The 22,561-nt window shown below is 36.9% G+C and overlaps 1 protein-coding gene and 1 pseudogene across 1 annotated transcript in view; both read right to left on the reverse strand.

Moving 5' to 3' along the window:
- Nucleotides 1-22,561, reverse strand: part of LONP2 (lon peptidase 2, peroxisomal) — a 98,943-nt gene that overhangs the window by 43,832 nt on the left and 32,550 nt on the right. The gene's annotated exons all lie outside the window — the stretch shown is intronic.
- Nucleotides 14,438-16,523, reverse strand: LOC130705772 (RNA-binding protein 3-like; annotated as a pseudogene).

The raw sequence follows: 22,561 nt of genomic DNA on the forward strand, positions 1-22,561 counted from the left end.
AAAAAGTAACCTGAAGATATATTCCATCTGAACAACAAATAAATCAAAATAAAAGGATCAGAAGCAATGAAATCATTTAAGCCCAGAATTCAAACTAAATGTATGAGGACACACTTTTAGAACAAGGGACTAAGGAAGTCTGAAAATCTGCTCCTCCATAAAAGCAATGAGAACTGGCAAATGTTGTCAAAATCAACTTTTTCAGTATTCTAGAAATTAACTTGCAACAACCTGTTTATTCAAGAAAAACAACTGAATCTCAGTAAATATAACAAGCTTTATGGTCTATTAACTTGCTTTACACCCTACCCTTCTCCCAAGTTCATGGTAGCCTTGAAAACTAATAGCCTCACAACCACAATAGCTGTGAAAACCAGTAGCCTAGCAACCCCTATAAGGGGCAGAATAAGATCAGAGCTCCCCAGAAGCCACATCTCCAGAGAATGTCACCCACCTGTCTGAAAGTTCCTTGGAAAGGCTCAGTTCTCAGGATTTATCTTTATTTGACCTGACTCAGAGAACACTCTGTGTGAACAGCCCTATACTCAGGGCATTTGTCAAAAACAACCGACAGCAATTGTTTAACACTGCAGCTGCCTGAGGCAGCGATACCAGTTGGGACTAACAAGAGGCTGATCAAAAAACTTAAAAAAATCTGGGTGATGAGATATTCATAGAGGCTTTTGAAAAGCTCTGAAATATTCCTAGGAATCTAGACGGTCATATATATGTATAGGACTCTAAGTATGATCAGGAAAGATCTGAGAAAGGCTTCAAAGCTCACCTCTGGCAGACACTGAAGCTGTATAAAAGCAAGAAGTGAAGGCTAAGGTAGAGTTATAAACTCTGCCCAAATGTTAAGCACAGAGCCCCTTGGAAAAGAGCGGGAGACCTATTGGTTCAGGCACTTAAGGAAATCTCTGTCCTACCATTAGCTGACCACTAAACAAGCAGCAACTTCAGCGGCCACCCATGACAAAGAATACAGACTTTACAGAAAGAGACCAGGAAAAACACTAAAACAAACCAAATAACAACAACAATAAACCAACAAATCCTTGAGGGAGTGAGAAATCTAATTATATTATTTAAAAATTATAACATTATATATGTTCAGTTTCAACAAAGAAATTATGAGACACATGAAGAAATACAAAAGTATGGCCTAAAATCAGTAAAAGAAAAAAAAAAATAGTGAAGAGAAATTGTCCCTGAGGAAGCCCAGATGTCAAACTTCTTAGACAAAGATTTAAAATCAGCTATTAGATATATGTTCAAAAAAACTAATGCTCCAACATGGATGAACCTTGAAGATATTATGAAAAGTGAAATAAACCAGTTACAAAAAGACAAATACTGTATGATTCCACTTATATAAGATGAATAGATTAGTCAAACTTATAAAAACAGAAAGGAAAATGACAGTTACCAGGCACTGAGGAAGGAAAAAATGGAGAGTTGCTGTTTCATGAGTACAGAGTTTTGCAAGACAGAAAAGTTCTAGAGATTGGTTACATAAAAATGTGAATATACCTAACACTACTGAACTGTACACTTAAAAATGGTTAAGAGGGCAAATTTTATGCTAAGTGTATGTTACTACAATTAAAAAACAAAACTAAAGGAAACCACATCTGAAGAACTACAGGAAACTATGAAAACGATGTTCTAACAGATAGAAAAGATCAATAAAGAGACAGGAATCATAAAAAAAGAAGCAAATAGAAATTTTAGGATTGAAAAATATAGTAACTTAAATGAAAAATTCACTAGATGGGCTAACTAGCAATTTTAGCTGGCAGAAGAAAGAATCAATGAACTTGAAGATAGGTCAATTGAGATTAACCAATCTGAGGAACAGAAAGAAAAAAGCAAAGAAATGAACAGTGCCACAGGGACCTACTGGACATTAGAAAGATTACCAACATACTCATATTGGAAGTCCAAGAAGAGGATAAAGAGAAAGGAGCATAAAGAATATCCAAAAAACATTAATTGACACATCTAATAAGCTCAACAAACCCTAAGTAAACTCAGAGATTCATACCCACACTCATCATAGTCAAACTATCAAAAGCCAAAGACAAAGAATCTTAAAAGCAATAAGAGAAAATACTGTTTTCATTAAGTGCAAGGGACCCTCCATAAGATTAACAACTGACTTTGCATTAGAAACCATGAGGATGGAAAGCAGTGAGAAGACATATTGAAAGAAAAGAAGACTCAACCAAGAACTGTATATCCAACAAAGCTATCTTTCAAAGATGAAGAAGAAATTAAGACATTCCCAGATTTAAAAAAAAGAAAAAACACTGAAAGAATTTGTAGCTAGCAGACCACACTATAAGAAATATTAAAAGCTGAAGTGAAAGGTCGCTAAACTGTATCCAAACACACACAAAAAAGAACACCAATAAAAGTAATTACATCAGTAAATATAAAAAGCAGTATATGGGAAGGGGGAAGGGACAAATTAGGAGCTTGGGATTAACAGACATACACTACTATATATAAAATAGATAGCCAACAAGGACCTACTGTATAGCACAGGGAACTATATTCAATATTCTGCAATAACCTATATGGGAAAAGAATCTGAAAAAGAATGAATACATGTATATGTATAACTGAATCACTATGCTGCACACCTGAAACACAACATTGTAAATCAACTATACCCCAATAAAATTTTTTAAAAAGGACAGTATAGGGCTTCCCTGGTGGCGCAGTGGTTGAGAATCTGCCTGCTAATGCAGGAGACACGGGTTCGAGCCCTGGTCTGGGAAGATCCCACATGCCACGGAGCAGCTGGGCCCGTGAGCCACAGCTGCTGAGCCTGCGCGTCTGGAGCCTGTGCCCCGCAACGGAAGGGGCCGCGATAGTGAAAGGCCCGCGCACCACGATGAAGAGCGGTCCCCGCACCGCGATGAAGAGTGGCCCCCACTTGCCGCAACTAGAGAAAGCCCTCGCACGAACCGAAGACCCAGCACAGCCAAAAATAAATAAATAAATAAATAAATAAAATAAATTTAGAAAAAAAAGGACAGTATAATGCATTTTTGTTTGTGACTTTTATGTTCTCTTATCTGATTCAAAAAACTTCATTAAACGATAATTACAGCTGACCCTCATTATTCATGGATTTTATATTTGAAAATTCACCTACTTGCTAGAATTTATTTGTAACTCCAAAATTACTACTTGTAGTGCTTCTGCAGTCATTTGCAGACATGGTATAACACATCACCCAAGGTGCATATTCCCAGCTGAGATCAAACAAGATGATGCTCTGCCTTCTTATTTTAATTCTCATATTCTAAGCAAGGATCCTCCCTGCAGTCTATTTAGTGCCAGGTTTTTTGCATTTCCGTGTTTTTTGTTAGTGATTCTGCCCTTTAAAAAGCCCCAAAGGCAGTGCTGAAGTGCTGTCTAGTGTTCCCGTGAGCAAGAAGGCCAGGATGTGCCTTACGGAGAAAATACGTGTGTTAGATAGCTTCATTCGGGCATGAGTTATAGGGTTAATGGTCATGAGTTTAACGTTAACGAATCAACAATATATATTAAATATACAAATAAGGCAACTTTAAACAGAAACACAAATAAAACAAGGTTATGTACTGATTGATGACGAATTGGCTTGCAGGAAGCTAACCCTGTATTTCTTCAAGGAGCAATAATTCAGTATTTGCTACTTCAGTGCTTGCTGCAACTTTATAGGACATAACTACTGCAAATAATGAGAAGCAACTACATATTACTGTGCTGATAAGCTTACAGTGTATAGAGATGTATTTTCTGGTACAAAAGAGGGCTGAGGGAAGGAGGGCTTGTTGAAACTAAGTTTTTACATACTATTTGCAATGGTTAATTTCATGTATCAACTTGGAGAGTGTTTTGGATGAAATTAATATTTACATCAGTGAACCTTGGGTTAAGTTTGCCTCCATAATGTGGGTGGGCTTCATCCAAACAGTTGAAGGTCTGAAAAGAACAAAAAGACTGGCCTCCTTGAGCAAGAGGAAATTCTCCAGCAAACTGCCTTCAAACTTCGTCTACACCATCAGCTCTCTTTGGGTCTCAAGCCTGCTGGCCCACACTATAGATTCTGGACTTCCCAGCCTCCATAACTACATGAGTTAATTCCTTACAATAAATCTCTTTACATGAGTATATCTAGATATCTATCATATCTATAGATACACATGGATATAGATAATCTATATATTATAAATAAACATATCTATTCAATAATAGGTAAAACTGGGAAAAGGTCAGCAAGGACATAGAAGACTTGAACAGTACTATCAACCAATTAGACATAACAAACACCTAGAGAGCAAGCCATCCAACAACAGCAGCAGTATACATATTCTTCACAAGTGCACATGCAAACATTCTCCAGGGTAGACCATAAGCAAGCCATTAAACAAATATCTATATTTCAAAACCCTGAAATCATACAAAGTATAATCTTTGACCACCATGCAATAAAATTAGAAATGAATAATTTTTAAAAATTTGGAAATTCACAAAAATATGAAATTAACCCCTAAATCACAAGGGAAAACAAAAAGAAATCACAAGGGAAATTGGAAAACGTTTCGAGATGAATAAAAACAAAAATGTAAGTTACTAAAGCTTATGAGATGCAGCTAAAGTAGTGCATATAAAGATACTGATAGCTGTTAATGCATATACTAAAGAAAATTCCAAATCAATAAACTAACCTTCCACCTTTAGAAAGTAGAAAAAGAGCAAACTGAATACAAAGCAAGCAGAAGGAAGGATTAGAGAATAATCCTTAAATAAATGAAACTGTGACAAGAAAAACAATTGAGAAAAATCAATAAACTAAAAGTTGGTTCTTCGAATAGTTCAATAAAATTGACAAACATTTAGCCATACTGAGTAAGGAAAACAAGGACATTCAACTTACTAAATCAGGAATGACACAGGCCACATTACTATCAACCTTACAGAAATAAAAAAGAAATAAGAGCATACTATAAACAAACTTGTATGCCAACAAATTTGATAATCTAAATGAAATGGGAAATTTTCTAGAAAGATATAAACTATTGAAAGTAATCTGTTAAAAAGTAATAGAAAATCTGAATAGATCTTGCCATTCCTATCCATCATTGTACTGGAGGTTCTAGCCAGGGCAATTGGAGGTGGGGGGGAAGGCATCCAGACTGGAAAAAAGTAAAAGTATCTCTATTTGCATATGACATGATCTTGTACATGGAAAAAATCTAAGGAATCCACTAAAAAAACCATTAGAACTAATAAACAAGTTCTGAAAGGTTGCAGAATATAAGACTGATATACAAAAATCAATTTGTATTTCTTTACATAAGCAATGAACAATTTGAAAAAGAAATGAAGAAAATAATTCAATTTATTTTCTTCAGTAGTATCAAAAAGAATAAAATACTTAAGAATACATTTAACAAAAGAATTGCAAGACATATACTCAAAAACCACAAAAACAAAGTTGAAAGAAATTAAAGACCTAAATAACAGAAGGACCCCCTGTTCATGGATTCAAAGAATTAATATTATTAATATGGCAATACTCCCCAAAGTGATCTACAGATTCAACAGAATCCCTATCAAAATTCTATTTAGGTTTTTTGTAGAAAGTGACAAGCTGATCCTAAAACTCATATGGAAGTGAAAAGGACCCAGAAGGTCTAGGCAATCTTGCAAAAGAAGAACAAATCAGGAGGATTCACACTTCCCAATTTCAATAATTTTTACAAAATTACAGTAATCAAGAGTGTGTGGTACTGGCATAAGGATAGAAATATGGATCAATGGTACAGTTGGAAGTCCAGAAATAAACCCTTACACTTATAGTCAACTGATTTTCCACAAGGGCAACATTACATGGAAAAAGAAGTCAACAAATGGTACTTGGGACAACTGGATATCCACAAGCAAGAGAATGAGACGGATCCTGACATCTCACACCACATACAGACATTAACTCAAAATGGATTATAGATCTAAATATAAGAACGAAAACTGTAAAACTCTTATAAGAAAATGTAGGAGTAAATCCTCATGACCTTGGATTAGGCAATGGCTTCTTACATATGACATTAAAACCAAAATAACAAAAGAAAAATACATATAAATTAGACTTTATCAAAATTAAAACCGTTTTGTGCCTCAAAGAACACCATCAAAAAAGTGAAAAGAAAGCCCACAAAACTGGTGAAAATATTTGCAAATCATGTATCTCACAAGGGATTTATATCCAGAATATATAAGGAACTCAACAAGAAAAAGACAAATACCCAATTAAAAATGTGCAAATCATTAAAATAGATATTTCTACAAAGAAGATATACAAATAGCCAATAAACACATGAAACGATGCTCAATATTATTAGCAATTAGGGAAATGAAAATCAAACCACAATGAGCTATCACTTCACACATACTAAATCAAATGGATGGCTAAAATAAAAAAGACAGACAATAACAAGTGTTGATGAGGATGCAGAGAAACTGGAACCCTCATACACTGTTAGTGAGATAGTAAAATAGTGTAGCCACTTTGAAAAATAGTTTGGAAGTTTCTCAAAATGTTAAATACAGAATTTTCATATGATCCAGCAATTCTACCCCTAGTCATACACTGAGAACTGAAAACCTATGTTTACACAGAAACTTGTTCATGAATGATCACAGCAACATTATTCAGCATAACCAAAAGGTGGGAACCACCCAAAAACATCCATCAACCGCTCAATGATAAACAAAATATGGTATATATTCATATAAGAGAATACTATTTAGCCGTGAAAAGGAATGAAGTTCTGATGCATACAACATGGAGGAATCCTGAAAACACTATGCTAAATGAAACAAGCTAGTCTCAAGAGGCCACATATTGTATGATTCTATTTATATGAAATATCCAAAACAGGCAAATCCACTGAGACAGAAAGATGAGTGGTTTCCAGGGGCTTCTGGTGGTAGGGGGGTATGGAGAGTGGCTGCTAATGGTACATGGGCAAAGACAATGTTCCAAAATTAGATAATGTTCATGGCTGTACAACTTGTCAATATACTGAAAACCAAAGAAATGCACATTTAAAGGGGTGAATCTTATGGTTTGTGAATTATATCTCAATAAATCTGTTATTTAAAAAATAAAGGTGGGAAATATGTTTACAAAAAAGAATACAAAAACAAGACACTCTACACACTTCTTAAAATGGCCAAAATCCAAAACACTGACAACACCAAATGGTGGTGAGGATGTGGAGCAACAAGAACTCTCATTCATTGCTGGTGGGAATGCAAAATGGTACAGACAACTTGGAAGACAGTTTGACAGTTTCTTACAAAACTAACATGCTCTTACCTTATGACCCCAGCAGTTGCACTCCCTGGTATTTAGTCAAGTGAGCTGAAAACTTACATCCACACAAAAACCTGCACACAAATGTTTACAGTAGCTTTATTCATAATTGTCAAAACCTAGAAATAACTAAGATGTCCTTCAATAAAGGGATAAACAAACTGTTGTACATCCATACAGTAGAATGTTATTCAGCGATAAAAAGAAATGAACTATCAAGCCAGAAAAAGACATGGAAGAATCTTAAATGCATACTACTAAGTGAAAGAAGCCAACCTAAAAAGGCTATATACTGTGTAATTCCAACTATATGACATTCCTGGAACAGACAAAAATATGGAGACAGATCAGTGATTGCCAGGGACTTGGAGAGAGGGAGGGAGGAATGAGTAAGTGGGGCACATGGGATTTTTAGGGCTATGAAACTATAGTCTTTGATACTGTAATGGTGGATACATATCATTTACACAGTCATCAAAACCCATACAATGTACAACACAAACTGAACCCTGATGTAAAGTATGGACTTAAGTTAAAATAATGTATTAATACCGACTCATCAATTTTAAGGGGAAACTGGGGGAGGGAGGGTGAGAGGTTATATGGGACTCTTTGTACTTTCCACTCAAATTGTACTGTGGACCTAAAACTGCTTTTTTTTAAAAAAAAGCTATTAATTAAAAAAAAAGAAAGAATATAAAAGTTGAAAATAGTTTCTGATAAAGATTCATAATGTAAAAAAATTAAATCCTCTAAAGTAACTAGGTAGTGAGATGAGGAAGGGATAGATTACTGTGTATTAATTATTTCATTTTATACAAGGGAGGGAAAATATATTTCATTTATGATGTTGATACTCAGAGAAACAGAGATGTGTGATTTTTAACTGAAAGGTATCACAAGTAGTATTAAAAAAACAGAATACATGCCTTCTGATCTAACAAACTGTCCATACAGTTAATGACGTAAGTCAAAGGAAAAAACTAGGACCCTTTTTTAAAAAGGGGACAGAAAACAACCAAACCACAGATGTCAAAAGTCCCAACACACCAGTTAGTACAATATTTGAAAAAGCCTACTGAATATCCAGACTTCCAGGTAGAGTCAAAAGTAATCTAAAAATTGATTATATGAAATACTAATAAAACATAATGAAACAAGAAGGTTAAAAATTCAAAAAAAGCTGTACCTGGTATACACTAACAAAAAGGAAGGATGAACTGCAAAAGTATTACCAGCCTAAGGAGAAACCAAGGTAAGAATGGAACAAAGAAAATGACTGTACTAGATAGCAGGAAATGGCCACAATGATGACATAACAAATAAATACTATTAAAATGTATATTAAAAAATTAGAAATTATAAAGTGAAACTGACAGAAAAAAAACTGTCGTGGCAAGTTTAATGCACTTCTGTATATCACAACGTGCAGAAAAAATAAAGCTATAAACCTAGAGAATAGCAATCTCATAACACACATATATACTCTTGTTAAAATATTGCTGTATTCAGATATATATGTATACACAGACACACACACACACAATCTTTCCTAGAATCTATGGAATATGTATAAAAATGGTTCCTTGGGCTTCCCTGGTGGTGCAGCGGTTGAGAATCTGCCTGCCGGTGCAGGGGACACGGGTTCGAGCCCTGGTCTGGGAAGATCCCACATGCCGCGGAGCGGCTGGGCCCGTGAGCCACAACTACTGAGCCTGCGCGTCTGGAGCCTGTGCCCCGCAACGGGAGGGGCCGCGATAGTGAGAGGCCCGCGCACCGCGATGAGGAGGGGCCCCCGCTTGCCGCAACTGGAGAAAGCCCTCGCACAGAAACGAAGACCCAACACAGCCAAAATCAATCAATCAATCAATCAATCAAACATACGCATCTGATTCAAGATCCTCATTAAAAAAAAAAAAAAAATGGTTCCTCACTAAACTCCAAAATTAAGAAATTATTTAAATTACATACTTAGACAATACGTAAGTGGTAGACAGTACATTTATTTAAGTTATATACTTAGACAAAACATAATAAACATCAAAATTATAACATAATTATTATAATACAAAAACAGTGAAAGTGGAAGTCAAAATTTTAACTACAGGCAGCCTAGAATAGTAGGTTTACAATACAGACAGCCCAACACCCTCTACCAGATGATACCACAGGACCCTTCTTTGAAAATACCAACTGGTCTAAGAGATAAGATTTATAGATCCTGAAATATGGGGACCCCCACCCCCAATTTATCACTATCTGATGAAGCCCACCAGGTATCAAGCCTCACATGTGCACACAAAATGTTCAATAATCTTAATGTCACACCTTATATATATATAAAGAGACATCAAAGAATCACCAAAGATTGGAGGAAAGCCCTAACATAAAACACAGGGGCCAAACAAACAAAAAAGGTAGAGAGACAAGGTGATTAAAATTAATGAGTTTACTAGCAAAGTTGTAGGATACAAGGTTAATATACAAAATACAAATTGTACTCTTTCTTTATATTAGCAATTATCAAAAATTGAAATAAAAAACAGCATCAAGAAATAGGAAATAATTTGAGATAAATCTGACAAAGTGCAAGATCTGTATGCTGAAAGTGAAAAAACATTGCTGAGAAAGTTAAGAAGACCTAAAAAAAACCAGAGATATACCTGTTCACAGATGAGAAGAAACAATATTTTTAAGATGACAATTCTCCCCAAATGATCTACAGGTTCAAATGAAATGCCAATTAAAATCCCAGCAGAATCCCAGCAGACTGTTTTGCAGCAACTGACAAGCAGATTCTAAAATTTATATGGAAATGCAAAGAGCCTAGAATAGCTGAAAAATTTTTAGATAAGAAAAGCAAAGCTGGACAACTAACACTAAATGAATTCAAGACCTATTATAAAGCAAAGTGATCAACTCAGTGTGGTATTGGCATAAACATAAATTAATGGAACAGTATAGGGAACTCAAAAATATAAAACACACATTTGACAAAGGTGTCTAAGGCAATTCAATGGAGAAAAGATACTTTTTTTGACAAACAGTATTGGAACAATTAAATATCTATATGCAAAAAGAAAAGGAACCTTGACCCATACTATGCATCATATACGAAAATTCACTCAGCATGAATCATAGACTCAAATGTTAGAGCTAAAAATATGAAACTTCTAGAAGAAAACATAAGAGAAAATCCATGTGACCTTGGTTTAGTAAAGATTTCTTAATTACAACTCAAAAGAAACCATTAACAAAATTTTTTAAATTGGACTTTATAAAAAACAAAAACTTTTGCTCTTCAACAAACACTGTCAATAAAATATTTGAAGAAAATATCTGAAAAATATGTACCTGACAAAGGAAATCTATGTAGAACAGATAAGGAATTCTTACAACTCAAGAATGAAAAGACAACTCAATTAAAAGGGAAAAGTAAAATTGGAATTTCATCAAAAGACACAAAGGATGGCCAATAATCACATGCAGAGATGCTCAACAAGTCATTAATCACTAGGGAGATGCAAACTAAAACCACAATGAGATGATACAACACACCCACCAGAATGACTAAAATTACAAAAACTTACCACATATCAATTATTGGCAATGATGTGGAGCAACTGGGACTCTTACACACTACTAGTAGAAATGGAAAATAGCACAACCATTTTGGAAAACAATCTGGCAGTTCCTTAAAAAATTAAATCTATACCTACCACTTGCCCAAGCCATTCCACTCCTAGGTATTTATTTATCAAAAAGAAATAAAAATATATGTCCATACAAAGACTTGTATTAATACATGAATATTCATAGCAGCTTTATTTGTAATAGCCAAAAGTTGAAAAATCCAAATATCCATCAAAATATGAATGGATACACCATCTCTTGTTGCTTCCAAAGGTTTCTGTCTTTCAGCATTTTTACTACATTATGTATCTATAGATTTCTTTGTGTTTATCCTACATGAAATTCATTGAGCTTCTTGGTTGTGTAGATTTATGTTTTTCATCAAATTTGGGAAGTTTTCATCTATTACTTCTTTGAAAATTTTTTCTGCTCCCATCTCCCTCTCCTGTCCTCTTTTTCACATATTCGTGTGCTTCACAGTATCCCACATTTCCTTGATGCTCTGTTCATTTTATTCATTTTTTAAATCTGTTCTTCAGATTGCATAATCTCTATCAATCTATCTTCAAATTCACTGGTTCTTTCTTCTACGAGTTCAAGTCGACTGCTGATTCTATGAATTTTTCATTTCAGAAGTGGAACCACTATGTTCATTATCTTGATTATTCATATGGCTTCATAATTTATACATATGTCACAGTTTATCAAATTGTTCATTTTAAATATACTCACTTTACTATATGTCAATTATACCACACCCTAAAGCTGTAAAAAAAATTAATCAATAAAATATCTTTAAATAACAATTTGTTAAAAGGGTGAGCTGCTTCAGTTTAATGAGTGGCAATCAGTTGACATCTCAATCTGAATGCTCATCTCCATTTGTGAATTAAACTGCCCAAGGCTAAGCATACATTTTGTAGAACATTCAAATGTTTTCATTTATTTCTGGCAAAACAGAATCATTAATATAAAGGAGATTCCTATATAATTTTTAAATACTGTCTATTCCTTGTGTAAAAAATAGGAATACATAACTTGTTAAATACTGGTAAAATAATTCCCTAAATGGACAGGATATTTTGAAAAGTGCTTGCTCCTGGAAACCTGGGATGTAGACACTAAACTCAATGCATTATTTCTCAATTCATTAGTCAAATTTCTATTTCTCAACTTATTTTTTCTCAATTTACCATTTACTGTCTACTTCTCTCAAGTTTCCTTTTTTTTCTTTTCTTATTTTACTAGTGAATCCAGTGGGGGGTCCTTGTAGAGGAAGAAAGATGACAAGAGCCAGGATTTGGGCCACACGTTTGTCTGCTGATTCCCTGATATAGCAGCCCTGAGATTGGCAGCAGAGGAAAGGAAACCCTTGGAGATTATCCAGTCACAAATTCATACCAATAATTATCCCAAGGCATTCAAGATTAGTTTTCATGTAAATTTAGTCATGCAATCCAATCACCACCAAACTCTAATACCAGGAATGTTAAATAGGATAGAAATGAGAAATAATTTTGGTTGAGAATATAGCTAAGGGCTGGAGGGCAGTGGATAGTCTGGTGGCAGCTGGTGCATGTATATGTGGGGGGTAGGGTGGGTGGATAATACAGGAAAGACAGAAAATGGAAGTGGGTATAAAAAGAAAAGAAAAAGGCTAACAAAGACATTAAGATATTTTTGTGTAATCTGCAACTATGCCTTGGGGACTGGTAAAAATGGTTGCTAGCATTGAAAAGTAATGATTAACAAGCCTTAAGCTTCCCTAATTTAGCTTAGTTCATCTTTCAGTTGCAGTCTTTCCCCTAATTAGAGACAGCAGAGAGAAAAAGAAAACAGAAAAATGGGTATGGGTCTTCACCTACTCTTCTCTCATAACATCAGTATTTAAGGCATTTTTTACTCTGCTAGAGTTTCAGAATTTAAATTGTAAACATAGCATGTGATGAGATGAAAAACTAAGATAATATCCTGGACTTCAAGTTTTTCATTTATGAAAGTTTAGAGCTGGATTTTCCTAAGTCTCTTTGACATTCTTTGACAATAGTTGTACACCTTAGAAGATTATATGTCTGTTGTATCTAAGTAGTAAATATACTACTTGATTTAATTACTAATTGGATCTAATTGGTTTTTTTAACATTTTTATTGGAGTATAATTGTTTTACAATGATGTGTTAGTTTCTGCTTTATAACAAAGTGAATTAGCTATACATATAATATATCCCCATATCTCCTCCCTCTTGGGTCTCCCCACCACCCTCACTATCCCACCCCTTTAGGTGGTCACAAAGCACCAAGCTGATCTCCCTGTGCTATGCAGCTGCTTCCCACTAGCTATCTATTTTACATTTGATAGTGTATATATGTCCATGCCACTCTCTCACTTTGTCCCAGCTTACCCTTCCCCCTCCCCATGTCCTCAAGTCTATTCTCTACATCTGCGTCTTTATTCCTGTCCTGCCCCTAGGTTCTTCAGAACTTTTTTTTTTTCTTTTAGATTCCATATATATGTGTTAGCATACGGTATTTGTTTTTCTCTTTCTGACTTACTTCACTCTGTATGACAGACTCTAGGTCCATCCACCTCACTACAAATAACTCAATTTCGTTTCTTTTTACGGCTGAGTAACATTCCAATATAAGAGCCACATATTCTATATCCATTCATATGTCGATGGACACTTAGGTTGCTTCCATGTCCTGGCTATTGCAAATAGCTGCAATGAACATTGTGGTACATGACTCTTTTTGAATCACGGTCTTCTCAGGGTATATGCCCAGTAGTGGGACTGCTGGGTCATATGGTAGTTCTATTTTTAGTTTTTTAAGAAACCTCCATACTGTTTTCCATAAAGGCTGTATCAATTTACATTCCCACCAACAGTACAAGAGGGTTCCCTTTTCTCCACACCCTTTCTGGCATTTATTGTTTGTAGATTTTTTGATGATGGCCATTCTGACTGGTGTGAGGTGATACCTCATTGTAGTTTTGATTTGCATTTCTCTAATGATTAGTGATGTTGAGCATCCTTTCATGTGTTTGTTGGCAATCTGTGTATCTTCTTTGGAGAAATGTCTATTTAGGTCTTCTGCCCATTTTTGGACTGGGTTGTATGTTTTTTTGACATTGAGCTGCATGAGCTGCTTGTGAATTTTGGAGATTAATCCTTTGTCAGTTGCTTCATTTGCAAATATTTTCTCCCATTCTGAGGGTTGTCTTTTCTTCCTGTTTATGTTTTCCTTTGCTGTGCAAAAGCTTTTAAGTTTCATTAGGTCCCATTTGTTTATTTTTGTCTTTTTTTGGTTTTGTTTTGCTTTCAGATTTTATCTTTTTAATCAACTTGGTGAAAGACATCCTAAACGCTACATGAAACACAACAGAATATTTTTTTCTTCCAGTATTAAAAAAAAATGACACACAAATATTTTTAAGAAACTTCTATATAATCAAGGCAGAGATCTGGAGTAAAAAACACCTCTAAGTAATCATGTTCTTCATTTCTTATAGTTACAGTCAGAAATTGCTTCCTAATCACGATTAAACATTGTGTACAGGTGTTTAAAATGTTCCTAGATGCACATTATTTAAAAAAATCAGTCTGGCCAAACATTTTTTGCCAGAACCAACATTCCTGAGAGCCCGAACTAAAAAACTGGTAAAAAAGGAAAAAATATCCAGACTCCACAAATGTCTCAGAATTGATCTTTAAATGGGAGAAAAATTTTAAAAAACACATGGAACTTTCTGAAAGGTCTTTAACAAGCTACCTTGGGAGCTCTACTCAAAAAAAAAAATTGATGTAACTAAAACAGATGTTTCAGTGCAGCTCCAAAAATCTTTATAAATACAGCCATTTGGAGGGATGGTCCTGGATCAGAAGAAGTTTTATTCCTTGTGTATCTACATTAGGTGTGCATGCCTCATCTCAGTTGTCATAATTATCCCTGTAATTTCCTCCTGAGTAGCGGTCATAACCACCCTGGCTGCCGCCATAGTCTCTGGACCTTCCATATCCATATCCATATCCTCCAGGTCGGCTGTCATACCTGCCACTTCCATAGCCCTGGTCCCCACCACCTCTAGAGTAGCTGCGACCACGCCCATAGGCCCCAAAGGCACCCCCCTCTTGTTCCCCGGGCCGACTTGCCTGCGTGGTCTACACGGATCTGACGACCGTCCAGAGACTCTCCATTCATGGCTCTCATGGCATCTGAGGCATGCTCTGGATTGGTGAAGGTGATGAAGCCAAAACCCCAGGATCGCTGAGTCTCCCGGTCCTTGACAACAACCACCTCAGAAATAGGTCCGAAGCTGCTGAAGTGGTCTTCCAGAGCCTGCTTATCAGTGTTGAAGTTGAGCCCTCCCACGAAGAGCTTCCCTTCTTCAGAGGACATGGCGGTAAATTCAAGTCCTGGAAATTAAGTAAAAGGCCGAAGAGACAGCTACCGCCAAGAAGCCGAGAGACTGGCTATTTTTGTTTTTAATTCCATTTCTCTAGGAGGTGAGTCAAAAACATAAGAGTGTTCTGCCTATGTTTTCCTCTAAGAGTTTTATAGTGTCTGACCTTACATTTAGGTCTTTAATCCATTTTGAGATTATTTTTGTGTATGGTGTTACGGAGTGTTCTGATTTCATTCTTTTACATGCAGCTGTCCAGTTTTCCCAGCACCACTTATTGAAGAGGCTGTCTTTTCTCCATTGTATATTCTTGCCTCCTTTATCAAACATAAGGTGACCATATGTGCATGGTTTTATCTCTGGGTTTTCTATCCTGTTCCATTGATCTATATTTCTGTTTCCGTGCCAGTACCATACTGTCTTGATTACTGTAGCTTTGTAGTATAGTCTGAAGTCTGGGAGCTTGATTCCTCCAGCTCCATTTTTCTTTCTCAAGATTGCTTTGGCTATTTGGGGTCTTCTGTGTTTCCATACAAATTGTGAAATTTTTAGTTCTAGTTCTGTTTTTTGTTCTAGTTTGTTTGGTCTAGTGGGTTTTTACCTTGCTCCTTCATCTGCTGTGTGTTTCTCTGTCTTCTCATTTTGCTTAACTTACTGTGTTTGGGGTCTCCTTTTTGCAGTCTGCAGGTTCGTGGTTCCTGTTATTTTTGGTGTCTGCCCCCAGTGGCTAAGGTTGGTTCAGTGGGTTGTGTAGGCTTCCTGGTGGAGGGAACTGGTGTCTGTGCTCTTGTGGATGAGGCTGTATCTTGTCTTTCTGGTGGGCAGGACTGAGTCCGCTGGTGTGTTTTGGGGTGTCTGTGGCCTTATGATTTTAGGCAGCCTCTCTGCTAATGGGTGGGGTTGTGTTCCTGTCTTGCTAGTTGTTTGGCATAGGGTGTCCAGCACTGGAGCTTGCTGGTTGTTGAGTGGAGCTGGGTCTTAGCGTTGAGATGGAGATCTCTGGGAGAACTTTCACCGTTTGATATTACATGGAGCTGAGAGGTCTCTGGTGGACCAATATCCTGAACTCAGCTCTCCCACCTCAGAAGCACAGGCCTGACACCCGGCCAGAGCATGAAGACCCTGTCAACCACACGGCTCAGAAGAAAAGGGAGAAAAAAAGAAAGAAAGAAAAAAATACAATAAAATAAAGTTTTTAAAATAAAAAATAAATTATTAAAAATTAAAAAGTAATTAAAAAAAGAAAGAAAGAAGAGAGCAACCAAACCCAACCCAAAAACAAATCCACCAATGATAACAAGCGCTAAAAACTATACTAAAAAAAAAAAAAAAAGACAGAACCCTAGGACAAATGGTAAAAGCAAAGCTATACAGACAAAATCACACAAAGAAGCATACACATACACACTCACAAAAAGAGAAAAGGGAAATATATATATATATATATCTATATATTAAAAAAAAAGAAGAGAGCAACCAAATCAATAAACAAATCTACCAATGATACTAAACTCTAAATACTAAGATAAATATGAGACCAAAAACAAATTAGATGCAGAAAGCAAACCCCAAGTCTACAGTTGCTCCAAAGTCCACCGCCTCAATTTTGGGATGATTTGTTGTCTATTCAGGTATTCCACAAATGCTGGGTACATCAAGTTGATTGTGGAGATTTAATCCGCTGCTCTGGAGGCTGCTGGGAGAGATTTCCCTTTCTCTTCTTTGTTTGCACAGTTCCTGGGGTTCAGTTTTGGATTTAGCCCCGCCTCTGTGCGTAGGTCGCCTGAGGGTGTCTGTTCTTCGCTCAGAGAGGACAGGGTTAAAGTAGCAGCTGATTCGGGGGTTCTGGTTCACTCAGGCCGGGGGGAGGGAGGGGTAGGGAATGCGGGGCGAGCCTGCAGTGGCAGAGGCCAGTGCGATGTTGCAACAGCCTGAGGTGTGCCACGTGTTCGCCTGGGGACGCTGTCCCTGGATCACGGGACCCTGGCAGTGGTGGGCTGCACAGGCTCCCGGGAGGGTAGGTGTGGATAGTGACCTGTGTTTGTACACAGGCTTCTTGGTGGCTGCAGCAGCAGCCTTAGCATCTCATGCCTGTCTCTGGTGTCTGCACTGATAGCCGCGGCTCACGCCCATCTCTGGAGCTCATTTAGGTGGTGCTCTGAATCCCCTCTCCTCACGCACCCCAAAACAATGGTCTCTTGCCTCCTAGGCAGGTCCAGATTTTTTCCCGGACTCCCTCCTGGCTAGCTGTGGCGCACTAGCCCCCTTCAACCTGTGTTCACGCAGCCAACCCCAGTCCTCTCCCTGGGATCTGACCTCCGAGGCCCAAGCCTCAGCTCCCAGCCCCCACCCGCCCCAGCGGGTGAGCAGACAAGCCTCTCGGGCTGGTGAGTGCCAGTCGGCACCGATCTTGTGTGTGGAAATCTCTTCACTTTGCCCTCTGCACCCCTGTTGCTGCACTCTTCTCCGTGGCTCCGAAGCTTCCCCGCCTCCACCCCCCATCTCCACCAGTGAAGGGGCTTCCTAGTGTGTGGAAACTTTTCCTCCTTCACAGCTCCCTCCCAGAGGGGCAGGTCCTGTCCCTATTCTTTTGTCTCTGTTTTTTCTTTTTTCTTTTGCCCTACCCAGGTACGTGGGGAGTTTCTTGCCTTTTGGGAAGTCTGAGGTCTTCTGCCAGCATTCATTAAGTGTTCTGTAGGAGTTGCTCCACATGTAGATGTATTTTGGATGTATTTGCGGGGAGGAAGATGAACTCCACACCTTACTCCTCCGCCATCTTGAAGGTCTCAACTGGATCTAATTCTAATTAAGAACTTCAGTTGTTTTTTTTCGTTTAATAAATTTTATTTATTTATTTATTTATTTATTTATTTATTTATGGCTGCATTGGGTCTTCATTGCTGCGTGTGTGCTTTCTGTAGTTGCCGCGAGTGGGGGCTACTCTTTGTTGCAGTGAGCGGGCTTCTCATTGCGGTGGCTTCTCTTGTTGCGGAGCACAGGCTCTAGGCATGCAGGTTTCAGTAGTTGTGGTGCATGGGCTCAGTAGTTGTGGCTTGTGATCTCTAGAGCGCAGGCTCAGTAGCTGTGGCACACAGGCTTAGCTGCTCCGAGCCACGTGGGATCTTCCCAGACCAGGGCTTGAACTCATGTCCCCTGCACTGGCAGGTGGATTCCCAACCACTGCGCCACCAGGGAAGTCCCCAACAACTTCAGTTTTAAAGAAAGAAGTTTGGACTTCCTTGGTGGTGCAGTTCTAATGTTAGAACTGTAACATTATTGCCTATATAGAAAATTTGGTATAGTATCCATGTATTTTATTCGCCCGTTCACACCAAAGTGTATTTCAGAAATGCACTTATATTTAACGAACAGTCTGAATCTTGCATTAATTATAAATATGATAATCTAGCTGATAAAACTTCCATAATTTTGAGTCTAATAATTACATAAAAGGACTTTCCTTGATCTAATATTTTAACACTATTCAACAACAGACTTGCCTGAATTCTACTACCAACATTTGTTTATCAAGTAGTTAGATCTAGTTTTATGTTCTTCCAATAACTTTTCAAAAGAGGTATCTAAATTTTAAGTAAATATTTCTATGCTGACAACAGTATGCTGGAAATACATTCTATGCTGGAAATACATTCTATTTTATATAAGCAACAATTCCATGGAAGCTCAAGGAAATCAGCAGATTCTTCATGAGTAATACGAAGGCAAGAAGAATCTACAGGCAGAACAAGTTTATTTTTTAACTTATTCAGAGTAACCACTCTATATCTACTATTATGTTCTTCATATCCAGTACATATTCTCTTAATACAAATTAGCTGTAAAATAAAAAAAATCTTGTATGAGTAAATTTTATAAATAATGTCTAAACGTCAATTTTGAAAAAGTAGGTTTTCTATATGGAAAGATAAAAAACACATGCTCTTGAATATTCCAGACTCTCAGTAATATTCTACTTCAAATACAACGTGTTGAGTAATTGAACTTTATTCTTTTTTTTCATTCAGGGGGATCTACTGGTATTGGAAAATTTGAAGTGGCTTTCAAAACAGACACAAAAGAAATGTCAGTGGATATTAAATTAAAATATTATCTGTAGAGTGCTTTACAGTTTACAGAGTGCTTTTACATATATTCTTATTTGCTTCAATAACCTGTGAGGTATGAGAGGTTTTTACCCAGGATTTGGGCAGGTGGGGAGAAGGAGGATGTCAGGGACCAAGACACTCAGTTCTTCCAAATCTACATCTTGCTTCACAGATACCACAGTCTATAAGGAACTGATGCTATTCGTCACTAAACATCAGAGATAAGCATGTGGCCCAGGGTGGCATTTACTTTGAGGTATCATTTGAGGCTTTTGTACTTTTAGTTTGGAAATTGCCAAAAGAGTGAATACCAAGTTCTACGGCAGGTAAGAAAATATCAATATATCAGCTGCTTGTTATCAAAGATCAATTCAATTCAACAAATATTACTGAATCACCACAAAGCACTAGGTGAACATTTGAAATATACAGTCAAACAAACATACAGGGGGCTTAACCATCTTCTCCTACTACTTGTGAAGCTGTCTTTGGTGGACTTGTTTCAGGACTCCTACAGATAGTCTGTTGGGAAATCTAACTATCAGGGAATCACTCTTAAGTTCTTTTCAACAGGGTAACATTAAGTGTCTAATGGGAGAATCTGTCAGATTATCTGAAAAGTGCCCCAATTAAACTGCAAGTCTAAAGTTAACAACTAAGAAACCACTAAAATCTTAAATAATGTTCACTATTTTATCATTCAAAACCAGTTACTGAGCCAGAAGAGAACTGTCTTCAAATAAAAACAAGCAAAACCAAACCAAATCAAACTCTTATCTCCAAGCCCTGGGGCTTTTAAAGTAGGGTAACTGTACTTTTTATTGTCCGAAGAGGACCCACTTCTAAGACTAAAAGAGAATGCAATTAATAATTAGGCATAAACTGGGACTGTCCCATGCAAAAGAGAATGTATGGTCTCCCTGCTCATAAGACACAGGCCCCAGTCCATCCTGTTCTAAGAAGATTACAAAAACAGAAAAACAGGAAGCCAGAGGGAACTCAAAGCAAGAAAATAAACAAGAAAAAAACCTTTTTACAAAGCAAGTTTTCCCTCGGTTTTACAAATCAATTTGAATATTAATAATATTTTATTTAAACCAGGGTGAAGAGTGGGGGCAGAGGTGGCAAAATAAGGAGGACTGGTTAAAGTAAATTTATGAAGCAGTCAGGCACACCAGATCCCTTCCCCTATCCCAGCAAAGTACTGGGATTTTCTTAAGAACATAAAGCAGTGGTTCCCTGTGCAGGTGACAGTGGGCACAGCTGAGTAGAGTACATACTACACTGAAAACAACAGTTCAGGTGAATGCATACATCCAGGATGCTGAATGCTTGGTGCCTAGAATGTTGGCAGCCAGGCCTTCATTCTCAAGCCAAGAGACTTAAGGAGTCTTCTCTGAGAAATCTGACCAGCCTCAATAGAAAGACCTAAAGTTATTGACACAGAAGGTTCCTCAATGAAATATATTAGTCAGATGACCCTACTGTGAAAATTGTAATCAATAAGCCCCCTCTCATATGCTCATAGCTTCCAATCAGCTTTTTCATGCCTCACTATTAAATATGAACACACAAAAACTGCCAGACATCTAATGAAAGACTCTAATATAGAAGAGACCAGAAAAAATATATAACGAATAGATAAATGCAGCTTTGGAGCAAAGGAAGGAAAAAAAAATTTTTTTTAATCTATTAGTATTTTTCTCACAGAGACAAAAGGACATTTTACAACTATGTAACAAGAGCAAGGTAGTATAAAAAGAACATGCAGAGAAGTTAAAAAAAAGGGGTTCTTTGAAATGACAAACTCATAGAAGGATTAAAAGATAGAGCTGAGGAACTCTTCACAGAAAGTAGAACAAAAAATTAAAAAGATGAGTAATAGGAGAGATAAGAAAATTAAAGATCTAACATCAAATTAATAGGAGTTCCCCAAAACTGGAGAAGAAATCATCAACAAAAGGATTCAATAAAATTTTACAGAAATAAACGGAGAGGATTTTCCAATACAAAGAACCTTCAGAGCATCAGCAAAAATGGAAAGAGACCCATGGCACGGCAGATTATTGTAAATTTTCAGAACACTGGGATAAACAGGAGATCTGAAAAGTTTTCAGACAGTAAAACAAGTCACAAAAGACAGGACCACAACAGCTTAGTCTCATCAATAGCAACATTGAAAACTGGAAAACAATGGAGAAACATCTTTAAAATTTTGCAGGAAAATTATTTCCACCTGGAATTCTATACCCAGTCAAACTACCAATCAAGTATGAGAGAAACACAAAGACATTTTCAGATATGCAAAGTTGAAGAACGTTTACATGCAAGCTTTCTCAGGAGGCTACTGGGAGACTAACACCAGGACAATGAGAGAATAAACCAAGAAAGAGGAAGACGTGGAATACGGAAAACAGGAAACGCAATGTGGGGGGAGGTGAAGGGAGATCCTCGGACCACAGCTCTGTGCCTAGTGTGGGAACAACCAGTTCAGGTTAGAGGCTTAGAGAAGACAAAACCAATAAAACACAAAGAGTCTGGAAGTCTCCCAATAAAAATTAGACAGTTGGTGAAAGTGAACAAAAGAAACAAGATGATTATTAACTCTAAAAACATTTTTAAAAACACAGAAAAACAAAAAGGACAGAAAAAGAAAAGTGATCATAGTTCACCACATGGCTCAGCTATGAAAAGCCCTTATATAACTATAATAGTGTAAATACTCAACAATGACTTAACAAAATCAGGATAAAATTTATATTGGGAGATTGGGGATATAAAAATGATACAGTAGGGGCAGAAGGAAGCAAGCAAGCAAAATCATCTCCTATAGATAGGAATCTATAATGCCAAAAACTCTAAAATCAAGAAAGCAATACAGCCATGATCTCTAGAAAATGGACTAATCAACTAAAAGTCAGAGGATCAAAGTGCAGAAGAGGAAATGAGGAACCCCAGGGAAGAGACTTGCTTGCTGTTTTTTGTAACAGTCTTATAGAACAACTGGTCTCTAAACAATAAGTATGCATAAAATTTTTATTA

This window comes from Balaenoptera acutorostrata, chromosome 19 (assembly GCF_949987535.1).
Source record: "Balaenoptera acutorostrata chromosome 19, mBalAcu1.1, whole genome shotgun sequence".
NCBI classification, from domain to species: Eukaryota; Metazoa; Chordata; class Mammalia; order Artiodactyla; family Balaenopteridae; genus Balaenoptera; species Balaenoptera acutorostrata.